Source organism: Desmodus rotundus, chromosome 4 (genome assembly GCF_022682495.2).
Source record: "Desmodus rotundus isolate HL8 chromosome 4, HLdesRot8A.1, whole genome shotgun sequence".
In the NCBI taxonomy this organism is placed as follows: domain Eukaryota; kingdom Metazoa; phylum Chordata; class Mammalia; order Chiroptera; family Phyllostomidae; genus Desmodus; species Desmodus rotundus.
Genome location: NC_071390.1, coordinates 174,088,578 through 174,114,952, shown reverse-complemented (window position 1 = coordinate 174,114,952; position 26,375 = coordinate 174,088,578). Strand labels below are relative to the sequence as shown.

The 26,375-nt window shown below is 43.0% G+C and overlaps 1 protein-coding gene across 2 annotated transcripts in view; it reads left to right on the top strand.

Annotated features, from left to right (window-relative positions):
• C1QTNF7 (C1q and TNF related 7) overlaps positions 1–26,375 on the top strand; it is a 232,775-nt gene that overhangs the window by 73,240 nt on the left and 133,160 nt on the right. Inside the window, exon 1 of one of the 2 annotated variants that reach the window (XM_024573824.3) lies at positions 16,482–16,617. The exons of the other annotated variant lie outside the window; for it this stretch is intronic. The gene's annotated coding sequence lies outside the window, so the exon portion shown is untranslated. Of the gene's footprint in view, positions 1–16,481; positions 16,618–26,375 lie in introns of those variants that run through there. 2 annotated transcript variants of the gene reach the window in all.

Sequence of the window (26,375 nt, the reverse complement as noted above, 5' to 3'; positions counted from 1 at the left end):
ATTATTTAATGGCCCTTTGAAACCCCAACAACAGACATTACCACTCACATTTTAGTATATGAAGAGTCGCCCTGGCCAGTATGGCTCAGCTGGTAGAGCATTACCGCATAAACCAAAAGGTGGCAGGTTCCATTCCTGATCAGTGCACATGCCTAGGATGTGGTTTCCGTCCCATCCCGTTGGGGCGTGTACGAGAGGCAACCAAAAGATGTTTCTCTCTCACAATGATGTCTCTCTCCCTCTCCCTCTCCCTTCCTTTCTCTCTAAAATCAAAAAGCCTGTCCTCAGGTGCGGATACATACATGTATAAAAAATATGTATATATATACATGTATAAATATAAATATATATGTATATATATATATATTCACATATAATATATGAAGAATGTGAAGCTCAGTGAACTTAAGTAACTTGACCGGGGCTGCTGAGATAGCAAGTTGCAAAAGTGAAATTGAACCCAGATAGATCCCTTTAGTTTCAAACCCTATGACCTACCTCCCCTGCCCCCATCCCATGCTGCCCCGTCCCCATCCTATGCTGCCCCACCCCCGTCCTATGCTGCCACCCCAGAAAGTGAATGCTCCAGCCTTGAGTTAAGTTGAACCATTGATTTTCTTGTCAGAGAGCAGTCTGGGGAACTAATTTCCCATTTCCCTCCCTTGCTCTCATCAACATCAAGAGGTTAAACTAAATACCAAGCAAGTTCCTCCCAGAAAGAAAAGATTTTTTTTTTCTTTCATTCACATCATTTCTCCCTCTGTATCTTCAATGATGTCCACAGGCTTTACATTTTTTGAAAGCAGAGGAAATAGTTTCTTTAAATAGTTTTATGTATAAATATAAAGTATAAATGTATATATCTATAGAATAACCACTTTAAAAAAAAAAGCTGAGCTCATCTGGTTAAAATGGCAGTGGAAAACAAAGAGCCAGATGCTCCGGGCCGGGGCCAGCCCCCATCTCATAAGACCTTGAGACGTCTCAGCTCAAATCCACAGCACTCTGAAACCCAACTCAAAATTCACTCACGCATCAGAATCATCATGACCGTTGGGGCCTGAAGCCCTGGGTTGGAGCCTCAGCCACTACATTTATGAGCTGTGTACTCTGAACAAGCCATTTAAGACTTCTGAATCTCGTTTGCCTTCTGTAAATTAGGGGTCTTACTACTTTTATGGTAGCTGTGTGCAAATTGTTTTGGAAAAATGTTAAAACACTGTACAAATGTTATAGAAATGTAGTATTTCTATCATTAACATGACTGTAGTATTTTATGAAAATTACCAGGGAATGCCATCTTAGAGATGGTATCTTAGAGACCCAGAGAAGCTTTGTGAAAAATCAGTAACTCAGGCCAAACGGGGATAAAGGCAAATGGGACTGAAGAGGCTGACCCCTAGGGCAATGTGAGACAGCGTCTCCCAGGGTTGAGTTATCCGCTGGGCAGGGACGGACCTCGCAAGCCCCACAACTTCTGGATGGCTCCCTAAACTGCTTACGCTCTGTAGGCAATTGGGAAACACATGTGTTTTCAATGTAACGCATTTTTGTGCTGTGATTTGAAAATTCTGTGTGTGCTAAAAAACTCAATTGAAGCAACAAATGCTGGGATATTAGTCACTTCCCTATCTTCTACTGCCTTTAGCAGATTGAACATAGTTTTCCTGATGAACTTCTTGATACCTTGTAGGTGCATCTCCTTTATGACACTTAGCCTTCTCAAAGAGAATCGATCACTTTGTCCTTCACTGTGTTTCCACTGCAACATGTGTTCTTGTACCTACAGTGGCTCTCACTAGTCACAAGAGTCATTTTGTATAGTCACCACAAACTCTACTTTGGTGAATACCAAACTATTGCTCCCAGGGGACACAAAGGTTTGGGTCCCTGCAAGCCCCTGGTCACAGTATTTTGTCAACTGGTCAAAACATAAACTTGATGTGTGTGTCAGTTTAAAGATCCTTTATCTAATATGTTTTATTGCTTTATTAACACTGAACTCATGGCCAACTGCAACGTAACACATATTTGAACAAAGCTTATTTAACATATATTTTCTCCACAAGGCACAACACATTCTAAGTGGTCTGGTACTGAGGGACAACAGACCGCCCTTCGGCACTACCTTGGGGGCCACTGTAAACAGCAGCATCACCAGAAGTCATAAAGCATGGCACCACGCTGACCGTGGAAAGGATACAGCTTACAGTCCGAGACCTGAAACAGAAAGGCACAGCCTGTTCCACCTCAGCTGGACCTGTGTGCCGGGCTGAAATTTCCCACTGCTCTGTGCATATCTGTACATGACCTGGAAAGTGCCATGATTTGGGAGTGACAAATACAGTTTAGCCAGAAGGCACATTTGCAAATATGGAATCCAAAATAATGAGGCTCAGTTGTATATCTCTACTGTAGACCTCTTATCAGTTAAATGACCCAAATGAGGGAAAATGCCTAAAAATGTGAATGGATATAGGACTGTCGAAGATGACCCTAGATTTCTGACCGATCTGGAAAGACTGTTGTCATAATAAAGAGTGAGACTTTGGAAAGGGCTTAAGTCTGAGGTGGAAGGGAAATCATGAGTCTGCCTTTGGACGTGGTGGGTGTCAGCTGCCTTTCACTCGCCCTAGTGGAGAGATTGAGAGGAGAGGTTGGGAGGAGAGGTTGGGAGGGAGGCCTTGACTGATATAAATGCATAAGTCACCAACATACAGATGACGAAATGGAAGCCAGGACAATAATGAAGTTGCTTAAGTAGAGACTAAGAAAATGATCTATGGTGGGGTTTAACGAGCTCTAATTTGTAAGGGACAGAAAGAGGAGAATAAGCCTGCAAAGAATATCAAACACAAGAAGTGCATTGTATCATTAAAAACAAAAGAAAGAGACTGTTTAAGAATATGGAATTTTTCTGATGTCCCATGAGATTATAGTTAAAAAGTATTCTTTGGATTTAGCAGCTTGGAGGCCAGGCTTCTAGCAAGAGCCTGCTGGTGAATAATAATGGCTCAAGCCAGGCTGATCAGGAAATTAAAATGGTGATTGTACGTGACCTGTTTGAGAAGTTGCCTAAGGAATAAGATTGCAAAAGGGCCATAGCTGGAGGGGATGAGCAATAACAATGGCCATGATCCTGATCGCTTTGCTTGTTCACCTCTCCTCTTAAAGGGATGAAGGCATTCTATATTGTATTGACGGAATTGACTTCCTCTTCCAGCTACTTTAAACTCCCTCCTTCATCATTTTGAGTAACCAACCAGTTGGGTTTAGGCAATAGTCCGACACATAGTAGTATTTCAATTATTATTTGTTAAAGAAGAGACTGAGGAAGGAAAGAAGAGAGATTTAAGAGTTATGTAAGTTATCTGCATAAATTTCTTTACTCTGGAGGGAGAGGAAATGGTGAGACAGCCAATTGTCAAAAAGAAAGGCAACTTTGTTCTTTGTTCATAAAATGTTGAAATCACACTCTTTTTACAATGATTTTCTCCCCTGAGTGAGAAAAAAATGTTTTGGGAAAAAAATACCCCCAAATATTGTTTTTATGGATAACTATTTCAATGTTCATACCATATAAAGGAAAGTTTGCAAAACCAGTTTGGGGTCGGACCAGCATTTTAAAAATTATTTAAGGCAGTCAGAAGGAATTTGGCATCAAAGCCGAGTTCTTCAAATGGTGCTAAGGTAATTTGCGCCTCTTCTTGAGACACACCACTGTCCTAAAGGACCTGGAGGACTTGGTTGCTGTACTTAATGCCATTTCTATGCTCCCTCAGGCTCTTTCTTCAGCAAGTGTCTCTTCATCCCATTTGAGTAACAGATCATCATCTGTGTTAGGGGAGAGCTGACTCACTCTGAAAGATCTGACTCGAGTGTGCTCGCCTGATGTTGAAAACTCTCACCCTTTATTTCTGGTAAGAAACATGAGTCCTTTGCACACAAACAGAGCACACAGGAGCCAAGTTTTATATTTTTTGTTCTGTCACTCTGAGCCCAAACCCCATAGCTTTGTTTACGCAGAGCTTATCAAAACCACCTCACGTTACTATGTTGACTTAGCTCAAAACATACATTATATTCTTTGTGTTTTAACAACAGTTAAATTAAGAAAACATTGTCAATTGGTCAGAAGTGTATTCACTGGTCGGCCACACAATTTGGGCAGGTTAAAATTTGGGTAGGATGTTTCAGTGTCTAATTTCTGGAGAAGGAAAATTAATCAGACTTATTGTCCAAAAACTTTGTAAGAACTCGGGATGTGTTCAGGGCAAATTCCCTTCAAGAGACTGACCTGCTAAGTTTTTAACATATAGTTAGTCATTTATCAACTGCCTGAGAAAAATGCAATGCAAATTATCTATCTAGTTGTTCTTGCTTTAAGCCAATGTGGTATATAATAGGGAAACACTCAATGAGGAGATTAAAGAGGAACCAACCAGTCACCTCAATAAGAGCCTATGAATTTAGCATTCTGCCTTTGACAGTCTCACCCTCTGATTTCTAAACAATTGATCTTTCTTGGTCCTTCACTCCTCGTATCTCCTCTCAAAATTCTAGACTTTTAAACCCCCTCAGATGTGACAATGGAAACCTCTTCTTCAGTCCTGTTCTTCATTTTCCCTACTAAATCAACAGCATTTGTGGATTTTTGTCTCAGTCAACTTCTGGCCACCCTAGGACAATACCAGAACTCACCAGCAAGCCCAGGAACATCCACCTCCCCTTCTACACGTGTCCAGTGACCTTCCCACCTTTCTGAAAACCCTACCAACTTCTTGACTGCCATCCTTTCCAGACTATTGTAGAGTAAATGCACAAGTTCAAGTTAAATACTATTAATTATGAGGTTTTTGCATAAAATTTAAAAACCAAAAATTTAAGATTTTAATGATAATGATGATGGCTAACATACTCTTTGTGTTATAAAAATCCTGCAGAAACAGGACACCCCCACCCACCCAAATTTTGGTTTGAATGTCAATGTTACAGTAGGCAGTTAGTAGATATTAACAAGAAAGAAGGGAGCAAATGGAACCAGATATCTGATTGAGGTGGATTAACTAGGAAAGGACAGTTTCATGGTCACTCTGAGCATCCAAGGAGACAGGAAAGACACTTAGCAGTCACCCTAGGGAGCAGCTGGCTGCCATGGATTAATGGGTGGGGCCGGGGGAGGGAGGGGAGTGGAAGGGAAATTCCTTCCACTGAGTGCGTGTGCCCTGAAGGGGGACGGGAGTAGCCTGGGAAAAGCTAGGAACAAGACTGGATAGGATAAAGGCACAAAGCCGTAAAATATCCAGGAAGGGGATTGGATGGGGGAGGGCACAGGCACAGCCCCGGGACAAGCTAGGAAAGAGAATGGATAGTTTGAAAGAAAGCCTGCTCTTTCCCAAACCCAAGGAAATGTATAAAAGATAGACAAAAAACCCGGCACACACCCTCCTTGAAGCATGTCCGTGCTCTTCTCTCAGGCAAGTAATTTTTGCCTTCTTTTTTTCTAAATTCTAAGGGTCCCCAGAGACTTGCAACCAAGGGAGCAGTGAGCAGTGAGCAGTGGCAGAGGGCTCTCCTTTGCCCCTGTAACTTCCTTTCCTGGGTCCACACAGTTGCTGAGATAGCCCGCCCACTCTCTGCCTCTCTGAGGGCATACTATCACTTTTCACTCTAATAAACCTTGCCACTATTGCTTAAATTACTGCTACATGTGTGTCCCTAAAATGTCTTTCCTGCAACACTGCAGAAGAATCCTATTTCCTGACCATGGGCATGGGCACACCTGCCTCAGTCCTGGGCCTCATCCTGCTCCTCCTCTGATGACATCAAGATGGATTACACCACACAAAAACCCAAACAATTTGGAAAGTTCCATTACTTACATGATAAGACTTTCTAGGGTAAGTAGAGCAAGCTTCCCAAGCTAGTCTGAAAATGGCTTGAGAGAGCCAGGGAAGGGAGACTGGCTTGAAGTTTTAAGGGTAAGGCCAGGTGAGAATTTCAGGGCCCCCCTAAGTTCTCATGAGTTCCCTATCATGAGGGTCCACTCTGGCTTTCTTATCAGCTTGCCTAAAAGTAGGGAAGAAGGGGGAAAAGGTAAGGATAAAACTTAAGAGATATCAGCAGTCAAATATCCAAAATGGATTCAGACTTTGTCTTACACTGTGGCAGGTTCCGTGCTGAGGACTTTATGTATCATCTCATTAGATTCTTTCTTCAACTCTGCGAACTAGCTGATAATCCCCATCTTACAGATAAGGAAGTCAATGTGCAAAGACCGGCAGATGCTTCTCAAGACCAGACAGCTGAAGTGCAGAGCCAGGACATTGACCTATGTCTGCAGAACGACAAAGTCCATGCCTTGCGGTTTGTTTTGACCGCAGAGCCAGGGCAGCCTAATCCAGCCTGACAACTGGCGGGGTGATGACAGTCCCAGCTGGCGCCCTCAGACCATCAGTTTATGTTCTTGTCTGTATACACACTGAAATCATGTTTGCAGTAATGACCTTGGTGGCTCAGGGTTCAGCACTTGGGCAGAGAGGTCACAAAGCAAAGCAGAAAGATCTCAAGCATTGAAATCAAAGGGCTCTTGGATTGAGCCCTACCTTTTCACTTGGGGAGTTAAGGAAAGTTACCTGTTCTGATCCCATGAAATGAGGGTAACAATACCTACCTTGGAAGGTCTTTTTAGGGATTTTAGGTAATGTCAAATATCTGGTGCCTATTAGATGCTCATTGAAGTAGCTATCTCTATTTTCATTCCTAGGTACCTAAAATTGATTACTATTAATGTAGCTTGCTAATTAGCACATAGAGCAATATCAGAATCTAGAAGTTTCTGCTGTCTTTTTCCTGTAGACTTTGTCAAACGTGAAACTTGAAAGTAGACTAGATGCCACATAAGCCTACAACCATGTTAGCATTTCTTATTTCCAGGTCAATGTTTATTGGCCCAAATGCTATGAAAAAAATGGCATCAGGTAGGCACCAGAAGATACAGAGAAGCTCTCCAAAAGCTCTCGGTGAGTTGTGCTTTATGCTTCTGCTCCAAGAAGACCCCGAAAACTGTCTTTCCTCATCTCATCTAATCCTAATCGATCCTCATCTAGTTATGGAAGACAATTAGGAATGGTTTTAGTTCCGAATAATTTCTTCTCCCTCTCACTGGGTAACAACTCCTTGAGACAGATTTTGTGAGGTTGCCCCATCTAATTTGAAAAGAAACTGCTGCATTTTTCATAAATTTTCTGTGAAGCACAGTCAGATAGGAGTCCCAGGGAGAAAGGTAATGCCAATGTCTGGAAACGAAGCTGGTTTCTCTTCGGGTGGTACATATTCTGAGATGTGCCTCCACTTTGGCAGTCTTGTTGCCTTTTCCATCTGGCCTTTTCGACATGTGCCAGTCTAGATGGGTTTCCTGAGATGAAACTGCAAAATAATGAGGAGAGAGGACTCAGACAGACACTCTGGGAGGATGGGGAGAGCTTAAATAGCCTGAGTGTGAAGTTGGTCATGGGAACATGGGTGAGTTCTCAACCTTCTCTGAGCCTCTGTAAAATAGGAATGATAGTCTCTCATGCCTGTGGATGCTGTGAGGATTGAGAGAAATGCAGAGAGGAAGGTGTCCGGACAAGTGCCTGGCATGTAATCACGTCTTGAGGTATGTCTCCTTCAATTGCAAGTCACAGAAGTCTAATCCAAACCATAATGACAGGTGGAGTTGATTTGGTATGGCTCTCACCAACCAAGCATCATTCCAAGGGTGGGTTCTCTGGAGAGCTTCAAGCCAGTCTTGGCTGATGAAGTTAGTGTCCAAGGGAGGAGGCCAAGGCTATGCCTTTTCTCCATCCTTCAGCTCTACTTTCCTTTTCCTGGCTTCTGTTCAACACAGGTTCTCTTCACATGAATAATAAGATGGCCACACAGAACCTTGGACTCACAGCTCCTAACTCACTACTGGCACTGGAAGGAGGACTTCCCTTTCCTAATCCTATATGTAAATCATAGTAAAGAACCCAGCTGGCCCTGCTTAGCTCCTATTCCCATCTCTGAACCAATCACTGTGGCCAGGGGAGTATGGCGCTCTGATTGGCATGAGACAGACTAGCATCTCTGAGTAGGGAGCAAGGTGCCTAGACCATAGAGTGGGGAAGAGTGGTTAACAAAAAGATTGCCTGCAAAGGAGAATGAATACACAGCAGGGAAAAACTATAAGGCACAACAACCCCCTTCTTTAAATAGGTGAATGAAGCCACTAATTGAGAGTGCTTCCCTTCACCCCCCCACTCCCTGGATACTTCAAACTCCGTCTGGCAGAGTGAGTTCCAGCAGAAGCATGGAGCACAAGCCAGTACCCACAGACCAAACAAACCACCAGTATAAAATTTGCTGGTAGATTGTCTTGCAATTTCCTAAGCAGCTTAATACAATTTCTTTAGTGAACTGGATGAATGAAAGAGCAGGTTGCATTTAGCAGAGAAATGATAGGGTGTTCATTTGTTTTTATTTTTTATTTTTTTTCACTATTTGAAACGTAGTGCTGGCCCACAATCTTATGGAAATTCCCACAACACTTCTCTCCCTCTCTCAAGCCATTTCCTTCCTGACAGAGCTGAGTGGATGAGTGATTGCATCCCTGCTGTCTTTTTGAGGAAGAATCTCAGTGAAAAGTGTCTTGGAGCCAGTGCTGTAACCTTAGAACATTGTCTGCTCATAAAGACTTACGTTCAGTATCTAATGCAAACCTTTCCCACCCAAAATTGTAAGGCTCCTTAATCTACAAGTCACCACATGGAAAAAAGTATAACTGTGGCTGAGTGGACAAAGAGGTTATCAAATTGATTATGATTAACTTTCAAGAAGCTATCAGGAAAGCAATGTGACTTTGAGGCCCACGTCCGGTGGCTGGGTCTTCCCTGCTGGATAATGGCTGATGATGTTAATGGAAAAAAGCGAATGTGGGAATGACGAGTGGTGTTCCAGGGGACCTGGCTAGCACGCAACTTTTTATAGCAGGTCTGCAATGAAAATGAAGCCTGAACCACACCCTCTGTGAGCCCCTGGAGTGTGTCCTCAGGAGCACGCACACACGTGCTGTGTAGGACACTGTGCCAACAAGAGGGATCATGCATCCCATTATCCGGGGATGCGTGCAAAGATGGAGTCCTCAGACTAGTCCCCCAAAAAGGAAAGATCAGGACACGGAGGAGGGAGTATGTGTCTTATGACATTCATAGTTTTGTCATCAATGACACATCACAGATTCATTCACTCTTTCATGATGTTTGGTACCCCGGCAGCTCTTTGGCACAAGCCAAACTTCACTGAAATGGAAAAATGGGGCTCAGAAAAGCAGCCTAGGCTGTCAGCTATGACTGATGGCTTAGAAGAGATTTTGTAATATCCAGGTTACAGTTGTAATTGAATAAAAAGCAAGAGGCAGAGATGGCGTCATTTGGGGCCTTGAATTCCCATCAGCAAGTGAGCGCCAAACAACTGATTGAGTTAAACATGTTTAAAGTTCTCAAGATAATTCAAATACATAAAGTCAAATAATGGTACTGAGTCAGTGCCTAGGAAAAGTCCTTGTACCTATTAGGTACTTTGTGAAGGTTTGTTACATAAATGAGAAGAGTGTCAATCTTTTTTCTACCATCCAATGTCCCAGAATCGCAACATATTTTCAAGTTTACACTAACTGGCCTTTAATAACATCCTTACGGGATGCTGAAAGGGCCTATGGTATCCTTTTCTCTAGATAGTTCAGCAATCTGTGATATAAAAAAGTTAAGTGATCTGAATATAACATTCAATAAATCTGAGACAAGGTGGAGAGAAAATACATCTCAAGTTTCCTGCCTCCCCTCCAGAGAATATTCCCATTTTCTCACTGTTTCTGTCAGTGCGCTGCTGGAAGACACTGGTAAAACAGTGCTGGTAAGAACGTCGACTTTCAGTAACCTGCAGCAGACTGTACTTGGCCCATTTAGGGATGTTGCCAAGAGAAATTTCCATCTTTTCTCATAAAACTAAATTTCTCCCATTTTGGAGATCGTTTCCTCTCTGATAAAAGCTCCTACAACATTGGCAACTTAGAGTGGATTCCTGGCTCAGCCAGATACTTTGGACAAATGCCAGAGCCCACCAGCCTGGTCCAGAATCAACCACCTCCCGCTTCATACCCTGGATCTGGATTGTCCCAACCTGGAGAATGAGGCCAAGCAGACATGACCCAAGGGAAAGAGCCACGGGCTTCAAGAAGATCAGAAATAGGTGTGATGTTGGCCCCCATCAGCCCAATGTTACCATCTGCAGAGAGAAGAAGAAGGAAAACAACCATGCACCATGCCTGAAATCATGCCCTGAGCGTGCCAGCTCATCAAGGACCCTAGATGTCCCCATATTCACAGAGAGCATTTCTTGGCAGGGGTGGGTCATTCCATCATGGACTGGTTTTCTTGGGCTGCAGGTTTTATTGTGTTAAACATGTCATGCTCCTTCATCTGTATTTGAGATGAACTGGACGTCCAGATTTAGTGGAGGATGGTAATCTATGATTTAAAATGAAAGCAGTCAATGTGTTTAGATGTTGAAAGAAATTACTGGAAAGAAAAGGAGTCAGGAGGTCAGGGGGTCTTTTTTATTGTTACAGAAACAGTAAACTAATTGCCTTCTGAGTAATTTTTTCATTATGACTAGCATGATGGTTGAGCAGTTGGTCTCATGCCAAATATAGTTCCACCTTGGAAATTTAAGAAACTCTAGACAAAATAGACATTTTCAAAATCCCTTGGTTCAAATACATGTTAGCTGCATGAGCCTGGGCAAATGGACTCAGGGTCTGGATTTCTTCATCTGAAATGTGATCTTTCAGATGTCCTAGGTTTGTTTGAGGAGTAAGTGAAATCAAGTTGGTATAAAGCCTAACATAGTCCTCGGCACGTATTAAGTTCCCAAGAGAAGCTGATGGCATTTCTCTTCCATGAGCAAATTAATTATTTTCCCTCTGACCTGGTCTGGGGAGAGATATGTTCCTGATAACACTCCCCAGAGGCTGTGTGATGAAACCAAGTCAGCCCCTCTCTGAGCCCTAATTTTCTTCCTCACAATGAGAGGATGAAATTGGGCAACCTCTGAGATGCCTGTGGATTGTGCCGTGTTTTGATTCTCCCCAGAGAAGATGTATCCCACAGCACAGTCCTCAGCAGTTTCTGTGCCCTCCCAGTTCTGTTCTTAGCCCTCCATGTGTGAGGTCTGGCTATAGTTTTCTAACACCTATGGCTATGATGCTGCCACTGGTCTACAAGGCACAAGAAGGGACCACACTGGCATCCCTTCACCATATGCCCACACAGGAACTCTAGCTAAAACTGAGAATGTTTTAGTCTTGGACTTCAGCTTCCACTTCAGTGACTCTTTACAAAGAACAAGGGACAACAAAGAAGCTATATTTCTCTCAAACCAAGTGCAGAAGGCCACCCTCCCATTATTTCATTCATATTTCATGACAAGCATTTACTCTTTCTTTATAGACTCTCTGGGACCACAGACCAAACCCGCAAGCTTCCGCCTGTGCAACTTTGAGCAAGTTACCTAACCTCTCTGTGCCTCCACATCAGTGTAATAAACATTACAAGAGAACTTGCCTCATAGGATTTTTGTCAAGATTAAATATGTCATAGATGTAAAGTGCTAGCAGTAGTACCTGGAATATGATAAATGTGCTCACTGTTGTGTTTGCTATTCTTTTTGTTTTTATAGTTCTGTGTCAGAGTCTTTGCCCTTAAGTAACCAACAACTATATAATAGCTATGACCCCTACTATTAGAGAAGTCACAGCCTCACAAGACAGACCTGTGCATGCCTTACTTCAGTCGGTGATAAGTCTGCCAGTCAGTCCTAGGTCTCTCACTGTGGCAAGCACTGTGCTGGATGCTTGGGACCCAGAGGCGGTCCTTGACTCTATGGGGTCAGGGAGTCATGGGGAAGCCCAGGTGGAGTCAGGCTGCCTTGATTTGAATCTAAAAAGCCAGTTTCTAACTATGTGTGTGGCCTTGAGCAAGTTTTTTAATCTCTGCAACCTTCCATCCCCTCATCTGCAAGATGAAAAGGCCAATGGCAGTGACCTTGAGCTTTGGATGAGCTATTATGTGTGAAACCCTGGCACAGGACACAATCCAAACCAACCCGAGGACCTCCTGATGGTTTAGTACCTTGATGGGTACTAACAGCACAGAGTGGCCAATGCCCTGATGGTGGTACAACCCAGGTACCGTAGGAGCACGGAGGAGGGACACCCAACTCTGACAGGGATGGGAGGAGGTGCCAGTGAGGTCCTCTGGAGGAGGCAGTCCTTGGGATGAGTGTTGAAGAGCAAGCCAGGGTTGACTAGGTACAGACTTGGAGAACATTCCAAGCAGAGAAATAACAAGATCCAGAAAACGTAGTGTAGATGTTCTCTGCAAAGCTTTCTTACTATGGGGGTACCTGCAGAATAAAACAGTCTAGTTCAGGTCAAAGGAAATTGAATCTTGAAGTTTAGAAACTTGATCTTGAGTTCATTGCCCATGAAGGACCAGTCTAGTTCCAACTGTAAAGCCAAAACCTCCAGATTTGTTTACCACACTTCAACTTAGTGAGGAGGATGGAAGTTCTGTCTCTTGCCATCTGCATTCAATATAAAGTTTGACGTGGAATACAGACCTAACTTAGCACAGCTAGTTTTGAGCAGTTCAAAGTTGAGCTAGACCATATCCCTCTGTGCTGCTCCTCGGAAGAACTAAATTGGCATAACTAGGACACGCAGTGCAAGGAAGGTCAGTACATCACCTCCCTCTGAGACTCATCAGAGTTGGAAATTCTAGCAGCCTCTCCCAAGGCCCAGGACAATCACAGAAGCAGACTGCAGCCTGAAAGCAACAGCATTTTGCAGAAATGTACTGCAGGGGGAAAGGCTGCTGTTCAGTGTGCCTAGGACAGCTTTGAGAATAGAAAGTAAGTTTTCTGCAACAAATGACCCCGGGAAACAAGTCACCCACCAGACTTCTGGTTCCCGTAGCTCTAAACTAGGAGTCACATATGGGGAGGGTACTTGGGGATGCCAATGGGGATACAAGCCTATGATATCCAGGGCTTACTGGACAAACTCAAGAAAACATGAAGAAGATGAAAGAGTGAGTGATGCAGGATGCCTTTCTGCTCCCCTTTTCTAAGCTTTAAGATGACCCTGTTTAGATAAACAGTTGTTATTTGCATCCACACAAGAGTTCTGTTTTGTTTGTTTGTCTTATTTGTTTGATCATGGACCTGTACATCCTCTCACCGGATCCTTGGTAAATTCAGCTGTAGGGTATGCGGCGGCCCAGGAAAACCCAACGGTGGCAGCTGCTTTCCTTGGAAGCACCTCTGCCCAGATGAAAACCATCATTCTCTAGCACAGGAGAATTCAGAGAGAACACGTTAGGGCGTGCACAGCTTCCCCACAAAGGTTTGTCTCCACCACGGAGGATTTTACCAGCTTCTCATCCTCCATCTAACTTGTAAATATTCCATTTACCCCAGACTCAGTCCTGGGCACTCTTTTCTACTTTTAATTTTTTCCCCAATCTGCTTTTAAGATGACAAATTCCTACTTCCTAAACCTGTTCTTTTTCTTTTTCTTCCATCCCACACCTCCCCTCCCCGTGCCTCCACCAGCAGGTCCTCCTGTCATACTCGTGTTCTCTTGTCATGCCTGGCTGCATCCCTAATTCTCCCCTTCCTCCTCTCCTCTTACGTCATCCTGTATCACCAATGGAGTGATGTGGGGAGGAGAGGAGGCGTTCCAGGCAGAGGCCAAGGTGTCACTGGAGGTGAGAACCAGCTGACTTAAGGGCCGGGTCGAGGTTGGAGAGAGAGGTGATCCCAACAGGGATGTATTTGGGGGACTGAAGTCAAAGGTTGGTGCTGGAGGAGCAGTGAGTGGGAGAGGACGTCTGTGCTCAAATGGGGGTGGACCATGAAAAACAGTCTGAGGGGTTTGGATTCTAACCTGAAGGCAGCAGGGAGCTTCTGAGGACTTTTCTCCAGAAGATCCTGTGTTTTCCTGGGTGGAGGGGAGAGGAGTCACACTGCACAGTCATAAATGCACGGCACTGGAGTAAAGGAAACTGTTACCAGAATAAAACAAGATGAAAGGACCAAAAAAGCATAGGAGAGTGGCCATGCAATGGGAAGGAGGGACGTCATGCTCTGATTACATGGCAACTGTCATGTGTCATATGTCAAATGGTGTGATAAGCTCTTCATATATGCTCTTGTTTAACATCATCAATCCTCACCATAGCCATGTCCTTTAGAAACTGTTTAATAGATTAGAGAGACATAATGAACTGATCAAGGTCACACAGTTGGTGAGGGGTGGAACGGAGGTTCATGCCCATACTTGCTCTATAGTACCTGGAATATTTACAGGAAAACCCTTTGGGCCCCTCAACGTAAGGGGCTAGCCCACAGGGGCTGCACACAGCCCTAATTTAGACAGCTTCTTCCTCTTCTACCTCTTAAAATAGAAATATGTGCTTGCTTAGCCTCCCATCTACAATTTCACATCCAAGAGATCTTATTTTCCACATCCCCTTCTTTTGAATTTCTAACCTCTATCTCTGTCATTAGGTTTCACTTTTAAAATGACCACAGTGGCCTCCTTTGCCAAGGCCTCCTTTCTCATTTTGCACTTAGGTTATAATTTACTGGTTGGGGCCTCCCTGCTGATGGTGAGCAGAGAGGTGGCCTGTCTTGTTTGAGTCCATTAAAACCCAGTTATTGAGCCAAACACAGTTTTTTCTCCCATGATTTTCTCTCTCCCTCACACCTGCAGCCACTTTCTCATCCTGTCTCATAGTGTTTGTTCTTCAGGCATCCTCGGTCTTCCCCTCCATCCATCTCTGTCCGGTCCAGGGGATGGCCCTCTAGCATGGCTTCCCTGCCTCACCCCGGATGCTGTCTTTACTCTACTGCCCAGGAACTCTCAATCACTTTCTGGCTGTGAATGTCCAAACTGTCTGCTTCTTTCAAGCCCAGTTGTCACTATTTCCTCTTATACCTGGATCTTTACCATCTTTTCCCAATTGCCTTTTGTGGCTTACCGATATTCCATGTGTTTCCACTCAATGAGTTTGAAAAAATAATGGTCCCCTGAAGATGTCCACAACCTAACCCCCAAGCCTGTGAATACATTACCTTACATGGTAAAAGGGACTTTGCAGATGTGATTAGATTAAGGATGTCCAGATGAAAATATTATCCTGGATTTTCTGAGTAGGCCCAATGTAATAACAAGGGTCCTTACAAAGGGAAGAGAGAGGCAGCAAAGGAAGCGAGTGATGTAATGTGAGGACTCCAACTGTTGCTGCTGACTGTGAAGATGGAGAAAAGGGACCATAGACAAGAAAGGTGGACAGGCTCGAAAAGCTAGAAAGGGCAAGAGAATGGAGTCTTCTCTAGAGCCCCTAGAATGGAAGGCAGTCCTGCTGACACCTTAATTTAAGCCCAGCAAGACCTGTGTCGGACTGCTACACTAGAGAACTGTAGAGTAACAAATTGGGGTTGGTGGAGCCGCTAGGTGTAAAACCAACTCTCTCAATAAATCAACAGAGACCTAATTAATGAGGCCTGGATAATGTAAATTACTCCAGAAAGGGGAACTTGGTGTCTTTTCTGAATAACTGAAGGCTGACCAGAAAACCCTTTTTGCTGGATACCTTTCAAGAAATATTCCTGAAGTACTGTTTCTCCAGCCCAGTGAGCTAAGTGTATTTACATTTTTGCTACTCAGTATGGTATGTGGGCCAGCAGCCTTACCAGTACCCAGGGGTACACTAGGAAATAGAAAATAACAAGGGACCTATTAACTCAGAACCTGCATTGTAATAAGATCTGCAAATGATTCAAATGCACACTAAAATTTAAGGTTTCCTGCCCTCCACAATGAAAAATTATGCTTAAATAATAACATCAATTTTCTTTCTTGTAGTCAGTCGGTAGCTGTTTACACTGGTAGCAGAATTCCCCACATCAAGACCTGAGGCAACAACTTGAAGATGCCTCTTCTGATAGCTTTCAAATGTGTTCACCAGAAGAATTTAATTTCAAAAGAAATCTTGAAGTCTTGTATATAAGGAAGATGCAAGCAGAACTTCTCGATTAGGGGAAGGGTGTGGGTCCCCAGAACCTACCTGTCTGCTGTATCCCTCTAGCACCAGCCCCAGAGTTGCCTCTGAGGCATCTCTTTGGAACCTTTAGATTTTAAGACAAATCCTTTTTGATATGTGTGGGAAAACTAAAACTTGGAGAGGAGAAGAGACTTGTTTAGGGTCAAAAGTACAATTATAAAATTGCAAAGGTGGGTTTACAAGGTCTACGAGCTTCTCAAGACGATAGGTTTGTTAATAAGCGCACAGGTTTTTGCACAACAATATGAATGTTTTCTCTTTCAGGTAAGTCTCTCTAGAGGGCTGAACAGTCCCGCTCAGATTCTGTGGCTGTCTTCCTTAAAGTTCCGTCACTTCTGCTGAGACTGCTCATTAACAGAAGAGCTGGAAACTTGGCTTGGAGAAGGAAACACTTTCATCTGTGCAAGTATTTAAAATCAGTCATACCTAAATCTGGTGAATTCATGAGTGATTTTTTGGGGCCGCACCCTCCACTCTGATTCAAATATCAAGTGTGCAAAGTCTCTGGAAACAAACTGATATGCGATGAGTACACTAACAGGAGGGAGGTAGCTTGTATTGAGCACCTGCTCTCTGCCATGATGCCCTAGGACATGTTTACCTATTTTGTCTCATTTGACTTTGACAGCAGCCCAGTGAGGGAGAGTCTGTTTCCATTACCGTTGTTATGATAGTCTTTATTTCAGAGGTTAATAACCTCAGCCAAAGATCACATGGGCTATAAAGAATGAGGATAGATCTTCCTGGCTCCAAAGCCTACGTTCTTGCTGTTAAACCTTACTTCTCTACTAGGCTTGTTGGAAAACAAATTAGTCTATTATCTCAGAAAAGTAGACGACCTTAGGTCTTCTAAAGATCTTTATTAAGAGCAAGTGCCTCTCCTTGCTGTACTTTACTATCAGTAAGTTTTTACATGTCCTTGACTCTCCAGCTTTGGGCAAATTTCTGCACCCTCAGGGCATAACAGAGTAATCCACTGTACTTGGTAGAGGTTGACTGATTAAGATAATAATAAAAATAGCCAATGATTATTATGTTTACTATATGCCAAGCACTGTTCATCTTCCCTGGCTTTGGTCTCCTGGTTTATAAAATGGATGGACGGATGCATGCATGCATAAAGGGATGTAGGTGTAGGTAGATGGGTGGAGAGATGGGCAGACAGATAGAGAGAAACTTGGATAAATGGTTGTGTGCTCAGACGGGAAAAATGTATTTTAATATCTAAAAGATTTTTCACCCAAATGTTGAATCCTGTTGTGATTTCCCTCCTTGGTGTGATTGCAAACAGAACCAGCAGAGCGCAGAAGCTGGATGCTCTCTGGACGGTCTAGAGTCAACCATTCTGCAAAGTAAGGAGATTTTGTCCAGAAAGTGCTTCACAAACACAGTTAAAGGAAAGTTTCGTGAGGAAATAACAACTGAATTGCTGGAAACACTCACAGTATATGCATGCCTCTCTTTTAGGGCTTTTTAAGTTTTTGAAGTTTATTTTGTAGTTTTTTTAAGTTTATTATTTAGTCAACTCTTCCTCACAATGGCTCTACACAAGTAGATTATAAGAATAATATTTTATTCATCCATTTTTCTACCATGAAGCATAGAATCTGAAACACATTGCTTTAATAAATACTAAGTAAATAAACAAACATGATTAGTGTCAGAACACGTTTGAACATTGAGAGTTTACAAATTTGTCATTCTTTCACAAATGCTAATACAAGCCTGCTGTCCTCGAGGCCCAGTCCTGGTCACCCTGAGGGGTGCAAGGAGAATGCAGTACATTGGAAGCCAATATAACTTCATCATGGCTGCCTGTGAGGAAACCAAGGAATCACTTTCCTGAGTGAATAGGTCCCTTCATGCAACAAATACCTACTGACCACCACCGGCATGCCGGTGAGTTGTGCCTGGAATGCCATGCTAAGGATTTTAGACATTGTGCCAGGGATGAGTGTAGTCACAGAAGGGCATTTGCACAGGGTACTGAAGTCAGAGCTGAGAGAAGAAAAAGAGAAGAGAATATACTCCGAATTTAAAAGTAGCTAAAGATTTCCTCCCATAAATCCTTAGCTACCTTTGTCTCTTGGGTTTTGTTTTATCTTTTAAATCTCAAAGATTAGAACTTGGTGTAACATTAATGCCTAGTAATGAAGACCATGAACTCTGACGTCAGACAGACCTGCTTTTGAGTCCTGGCTGTGCCTCTTATTAAGAGTGTGATCTTGGACAAGTAAGAATCTCTCTGGGCCTCAGAGTTCACATCTGCAAAATGGGAGAAATAATGACACCACTTGCACAGAATCACAGTGAGAATTAAATGATGTAATAAAGGCAAAACCAGTTAGCATTATGCATGGCGTACAGTAACCACTCAATGAATACCAGATAACCAGAGCCTGGTAGACATCTGGATGGATGGGGCTAACCAATTATTGGGCACTTAATTTATGGCAAGAATTTCAAAGGCTGTTGAAGCATGATTTCCTCAGTGAGCTTTATCAAGCCTCTGCTAAGGAACCAGGCATGAGTATCAGGACTAGGGCCACAGCAGTGAAGAAAACGAAGAACAAAAGACTTTACCTTCTCGGAGCTTCCCCTCTAGTGACACTACTTAATCCTCATACGATGCCTCAGTTTCCTCATCTGTGCGATAGTCATGAGAGCTGAACTTTCCTCACAGGCCTGTAAGGACAATTAGATTATTAAAAAATGTGCGAAGCACTTCAGACAGCACCTGGTACAGAGTAGGGGCTACCTACAGAAGGACTTGTTAAAATAATAGTTGGTGGTGGTATTATTATTATTGAAAGGAGGGATTATTATTGACCTTTTGTATTTCTGGCATCAGCTGCAGAGCTAATTGTAAGGATTATTACCTACCTTTTACAAAGAGGTTGATTGGTTTTATTAAAACAGCACAACTAGTAAAGGCAGAGCTAGGCTTGCCTTTAGCAAGATCTGTCTCCAAAATTGACACTCTTAACTGCTACAAATGCTCCCCAGATCCCTCTCCACCCATCCTTGAGAAAAAATGCATTTCATATATACTGACTCGTATAAACAATTATATCATGGGCTTCCTTTCCCAGAGTCACTTAAGCTCTTAAAAAATGGGTCTTCCTGATTTTGCAATGATAAATGAGAGAATTTCTATTCCCAGGCTGGGCTCATTAGTCTTGTTTCTAGACCAGGCAGGGCAGACAATGTTCCGGCCTCTAAAACAAGGAAGGCAGAGGTATAGGATGGGGCAGCTTGCTTTGATTACCCATTTTGGACCACGGAAGCCCACACAGCAGTGGTTTTTAGTTAAGCGTTTTAATGCAAATCAGTGAGACAACCCAACTAGTGCTAAAATGCAGGCAGGGATTTTTTTTTTGAAAGTAACTTTAAAAGTTTATAAATTTGTTGGGGTTTTTTTCTCCCATTAATGGATATTCTAGACTTTTTCTCTAAAGACGATTTGAAATCCTCTTCAATCTACAGGTTAACACCTAGTCTGAAATTATATTTTTTCTCTGAAAAAGGGACAAATAAGACAATCATCAATATTATGTGGGGCAGAGTTTCTCAAAGACTAAGTGCAAAGTTAGAGCTGAAAACTTCAGGGGGAATACAGGGTGGGGCAAAGGTAGACTTAAGTTGTTCATATGGAAAATCATATAATAATTAATAAATAACAATACGAGAATAAACTGGGTGTTTTGTGTATTCACAACTGTAAGCCTACTTTGGCCCACCCTGTATATGTAAATTATATGAGAGGAAAGCTGAAAGATAAAGAAAAAATGGATTAATAAAAGCTATTCTAGGGCAGGAAACTAACCTAGACATATTTCATTTAAGCCTTTTGACTTTCTGTTTGGGTTGAATTTTAATGGCTTTGAACTTTTTCAGAAATATCTAAAGATATTTCTTCCAGACAGAGGAAGCTTGGGATGAATGCAGAAACTCAGTGAGAGCCATTAATTATTTCAGTTCCTAAAGTCCTTGTTAAAGTGTCTGGATCCTTCTGATGAAGGAAATGTTCCTGCTGCTGAGAATGCACCTGAAAACGTATTAAAACTATAGGTTGCCTGCCCGTACCTGAATCCTGTTGAATTAGAAGCCCAGGTACGGGGGAGGGGCTAGGAGAGAATGTCATATTTTCGACAAGACCGTAAACAACTTTGAAGCAGGCCAGGACACCCTGTTCCAATCCCTCCTCGCCAATCCAGGGCCCCATTTGGGGATAAGACAACTGAGAAGCAGGGAAGGAAAGTAACTCACTCCTGAATGTGGTATTTTTTCATTATGGTAAAATAGACATAATGTAATATTTAATATTTTCACCATTTTCACATGTGACATTAAGGACACTGGCATTGCTGTGCAGCCGTCACCACGACCCATCTCCAGAGTGTCCTCATCTCCCTAAACTGACGCTGCGCACCCATTCAACAACCACTCCCCACCCCCACTCCAGCCTCAGGGAACCATCGTTCTCCCCTCTGTCTCTGTGGATTTGACTATTCCAAGAACCACACACAAGCGAAAATCACACAGTATTTATTCTTTTGTGTCTGGCTTCTTTCACTTTGCATAAAATCTTCAAATTCATCCATGCTGTAGCATGTATGCAAATTTTATTACTTTTTAAAGCTGAGTAATATTCCGTGGCATGGATTTACCACCTTGCTTATCCAGTCATTCATCGATGGACATTGAATTTTTATTTTAAATCATCTTGGACCAAGAACATGACATTTCACTTAGAAATCTTTGTTCTCTCATCCCCATCATTGCCAGATTTAACCAATAAAAATACACACCACCCAGTTGAATTTCAGGTTAAATATAATATATGTTTTTAGTATGACTATGCCCTGTGCAATAGTTGAATCTACTTACTAAGAAAATTATTTGTTGTTCGTCTGAAATTCAGATTTAACTGTTTTATATATTTTTTACCTGGCAGCCACATGGTTCGCATTCAGTAAAATCACAAGCAAGGAGATTCCTGTCTACTTGGAATGTTGAGTTGCCAGAATTCTTGTTTCTGAAGAATTAATCTTAGTCAGGATCAACATAAAGCAAGCAAATGCACAGTATAAGAAAGGAATATTTGCACACTCCTTCTCAGGTTCAAAAGCTGTGTACCACTCCCTTGTCAGCCCTGCAGCCCCCGCCTTTGCTTGCGAGGTGAGGAAACCGAGGCTTGTGCATGGGGGTTCCCTAAACTCACACAGGTGAAAAAACCAGACTCTCAGATTTCAAATGCAGTGTCTTTTTTATACTTTAAGTATAAAAATATGATAGGCTGTAGGGGAACAGGTACCATCATTCAATACTGGAAGGGATGCAAAATGATACAAGTCCTAGAGAGGGAAGCTTGGCAATTCCTAACAAAACAACGTGAGCATAAAACATTTATCCAGCAACCCAGTGATCCCACATCTAGGTATTTACCCCAAACAGACACTTCCAGCTATTACAGTATATATGCATAGATTCATTGCTTGATTTACAATTTAAAAGGTTGAAAATTATTTAAATGTCTAAATTTAGGATATTGGCTGAATAGCTATAATATATACATACTGTGGAGTACTATGCAGCTGAGAAAATGAGGGGGAGTTTTAAGATTTGATATGGAGTGGTTTCTAGAAAATAATGTTAAATGATGAAAGTGACATGCAAAAACTCCATCTTTTGTGTTAAAAAAGAGGAAGTGAGAAACAAACAGAAACAAACAGATATCTGCTTATCTTTACAAAGAAAACCGCAGGAAGAGCAAAGCAGAGGACACTGAAGCTGTAGGGGACCACAGCAGGAGAGAACACAGGAGTGAGGGGTGTTACCCTGAGGGCGTCTTTGGCACAGATCTTAGTCTCAGAAGCACCTTCGCGTTCTACAGTTTTTAAAAATAATCTTAAATCAGCAATGACAAGATGGAGGAAAGAAAACCTGAAATGGAAAATAAAAATACATAAACACAAAAGTGTTCACAATGAATACGAAGTCTTTACTGATGCAGTTGGAAGTACATAACTAATCCAAGTACGTATGACGTAGTCTATCACTTGTAACCTCAGTCTTGAGTTGAGGGCTGGGGACAGCTAAATTCCTCTCAGTAGGTTTGTTTTCCCCAGGGATAAAAGAGAAGCAATTTTACTTTTTTTTAATTTTATTTATTTATTTTTAGATAAATAAATATCTAAGGGGAAGGGAGGGAGACAAACATCAGAGAAGAACTGATGGGGAAGGGAGGAGAGAGAGAGGGAGAGAAACATCAATGTGTGGTTGCCTCTCACACACCCCCTATTGGGGACCTGGCCCACAACCCAGGCATATGCCCTGACTGGAAATGGAACCGGTGACCCTTTGGTTTGCAGGCCGCTGCTCAGTCCACTGAGCCACATAGGCCAGGAGGAGAAGCAATTTTAAAACTACTTAAGATATGTAACAGGACTGAGCAAATGAGTAATGTGTTGTGGGTGTTGTTGGAATCCAGGGTTCTCACTACGGAAGAAGGGATGTTTAAACATGGAATGGGGGAAGGAAAAAACAAGCACCTGGATTGGAGTTAGATGTTTTAGTCAGTGCACACTCACGATGCCCAAGATGTGGACGTGTGTGCACATGCACGTGTGTGCTTGTATGTGCATGTGTGTGTGTCAGTGACAGCCGCACTGGCTCATGAAATCTCATTTGAACATTTCCATGCATTCCTGAGCCCATTGTTAACACAACCATTATGAAAATTAAATTATATCAACTTAAAATCAAGTAAATTATATTAAAAATAGAGGTTACAAATGCACTAAATGCCTAACACCCTAATTATTTTACTGCATTTTACTATTTTCCATGTTTTTCATGTTAGCTGCATTTATTGCACCTGTTCCCAGCTCCACATTTGGTGACATCACATTGGTAGCTTAAAATCAACTCCAGGGGGAACACTGGAGAAATCAGTAAATGCTGCAAAGCCAGGTCTTGTTTATTTGTTTGTTTGTTAAACGTGTACCAGGATACGCTGTGCGTGTATAAATGTCAGGAGGCATACATTTTCTCCTTCTGTTTTTATTACTTTGACTTTAAAATGCACATCTAAGGCTTGGAGGAAGACAGTCTTGTTCACTTCCCCTTCACGGTCTGCCTCGCTCCTTTGGACTATCCATTCCCTGACAGCAGAACTTGGTTCATGCTGTGTGTCATCCCTGTAGCTAACGCCTAGGTCAGAGCCTGCCACGAGATGAGTGAGAAGACAAATAATCATTCTCGTTTAAACGTTCAAAGGGGTTTCGGCTTTATCCTAGGCCTATCAGGATGTCTTCCCAAGAATTCCAAGCTTCTAGCCAAATTTGAGTTTAGCAGACGGTTCTTGGGAGTGTAGACAAAATGCCACGTGAATTCATGGACTTCTGCATAGAGGCTGGTGGCTCCCAGCCTCCCTCTCCCACTGCCGGGAAGAGTAAAGATAGGAGAGGCTGTTGTGATCACTGCCAAATCTCCAGCTCATAGAACAGTGTGTCAACATAGCAGCCCCTTGATTAATGACAATGGGATTTCTCCTGGCAGTTCTTCTCAAAGAGCAAACTTGAGTCTTTCTGTCTTTCAGATCAGCACCTCACTCCCCTCATCAGCACTTACATGCACAGATATTGTCCCTTAATCAACATCGACATGACTTCAGATAAATCAAGGGAAATTATTCTTAAGGGGAAAGAACAGTTGAGAACCCAAGTACTTGAATCCAGTGAATAACAATTTTGAAATCAAAGAGATTATTCACTGAAAGTAAAAACTGGCCCAAGGGCAGGTCACCTTGGAGAGCCAGCCGAGTCTGGTAGCACAGGAGGCCAGCCCTGTGATGTTGTGGTCCATCCTCTGCTTGGGAATTGGATGTTCAGCCTTCTCTGGACGTGGGCTCCACCGAAAACCTGTGCAGATGTGAATAGTGAGCCACTCGTGTGGGCTTCCTGCCCCTTGGAGGAGAGCTCTGACCTCTGATTTGTATCCTGCTGCTTCCTTTCAAATTCCTTCAAAATCCTGTATCCTCCCAAAGATGCTTGAGGACATCATTCACCACCTGGACTCTGGACTGCTCCCTGTTTGAGAGGGGTCCTGGTCGGGCACATGTTTCCTAACTCTCATTGCACTGGGAGAAGACACTAGGGCATAGAAAGGAGAGGACATGGCAAAGGGCCCACACTTGTGAGCCTCATAGCACAGCCTCAGGGGAACAGACACAGGGGAAGTGGTGCTGGAACTGACTGCTGTTCTTCCTTTGCACAGCCAGCCAGCCCCTGTCCTTTCGGCCCCACAGGAGTGTCCTCTGGCAAAGACAGATCATCTGATAAATGCCTTTGAGCACTTACTCTGTATCAGGTATTCTTCTAAAGGTTGTATAGGTATTGACTCATTTTATCCTCAAAATAGCCCTATGAATTAGTCATTTATTATGCTTGACAAATGTTTCCAGCTCTCCACCTTACTGGCACCTCCTGAACCCCTGTGGTTGGGCAGGTCATGTGGCTGGTTCTGACCAATCAGTTGTAAGCAAAAGCAATGTGTATGCCCTCCAGGGTGAGCCTTTGATTGCCAGACCCCCCAGAGCCCTCTTTTCCTTCTGTCATAGGTACCAGCAATGTGGAGATGCCCACTGATCCATTAAGAAACAGTCTCCTTGCCTCAATCCTACAATACCATCTCTATCTTCATAATGCAGGAACTGAAGTTCAGAGAGACCAAGTGTGCTTGTCAAGGTCACATGGATGATAATAACTAGAGGTCTTTTTTTTTAATTTTACACTGTAGCAACAAGGTAGGTAATTATAATAATGAACTTCTGACAAGACTGAGCTGGGCCCCCAGCCACCCCACTGTGAGGATGGACTGTCAGAGATATCCATATCAGTGGTTGTAAACACCCATATCTGGGGTTGTTTGTCGCGGCAGCATTCCCTGGCCTCTCTGGACCCCTTCGAGGAGGCAGGTCCTGCTTCTGTTCTCCTTTTGAGGATGGGGAAACTGGAGCCCACTAGAAAGCAGTGGAGTTAGTATTTGAACACAGATGGTTTGGGAGAGAATTCATCTCACAGATCTTTTACCTGGCTCATCATCCAGCAGGTCGGTGATGCCTACCACTCCCTAGGCATCCACAGAGAGACTGAGGCTGCTGCTGTGATGACCATGAAAAATTACCACAACCTGGGGGGCTTAAAACAACAGACACTTATTCTCTCACGGTTCTGGAGGCTAGAAATCCAAGATCAAGGCATCAGCAGGACCAGGCTCTTTCTGAAGATTCTAGGGACAACCCATTCCTTGCCTATTCTAGCTTCTGGTGGCTCCAGGGATTCCTTGACTCATGGCCACATCATTCCAATCTCTGCTTCCATGACCTCCTCCTCCTCTTCCTGTATGTCTCTCCTCTGTTTGTCTTTTATAAGGACACTTGTTATTGGATTTAGAGCTCATCTGAATAATCCAGTATGATCTCTTCCTCTCAAGATCCTTGGCTTAAGTACATTTGCAAAGACCCTATTTCTCAAAAAGGTCACATTGGACATAAATTTGGGGGGACACAATTCAAGCCAGAAGAGAAGGAGCATGTCAGTGACCTACTTAGGACACTGTCTCTACTACCATTCCCAAAACTGAGTGGACACTGACATCAATAAAAGTTTAAACTCTAAAAAAAGTTTCAGAAATTGTATAAAGTTGTACACATTTGGAGATGAGTGGTCGGGGGGTACTTACTGGAAGGGAAGGGGAAGAATCAGGAGTTGAGCTTTTGGTCTGGTTAAGCCTCTTCACGCTTTGAGACCAGAGAGGTGATGAGTTTTCACTACTTAGGCCTCAGTCCCCTTAGATTCCTTTTTCTGTTGGACAGAATTCTGCAACAAAGGCATCCACTCAATGTCATAGGCTTGTCTCCCTTTCTCACTTAGAGGGGAGAGTTGAGCTCCAGCTGGTGCTCTACCAGTTTCCCCAGGGAGAGTGAACATGGGCTCTTTCTTTATTACTGAAGAGGATCTAAGCATTTGGTTCTAGAGATAGAGATAGAAAACTGGTGTCCTTAAAAACTTGGCTTTCAGGTGTCTTGTTTGGCTGGACTCCCCAGTTCCCCAGTGTAGCCTTGATTCTTCACTATCCTATACACAGTCAGCTCACTCA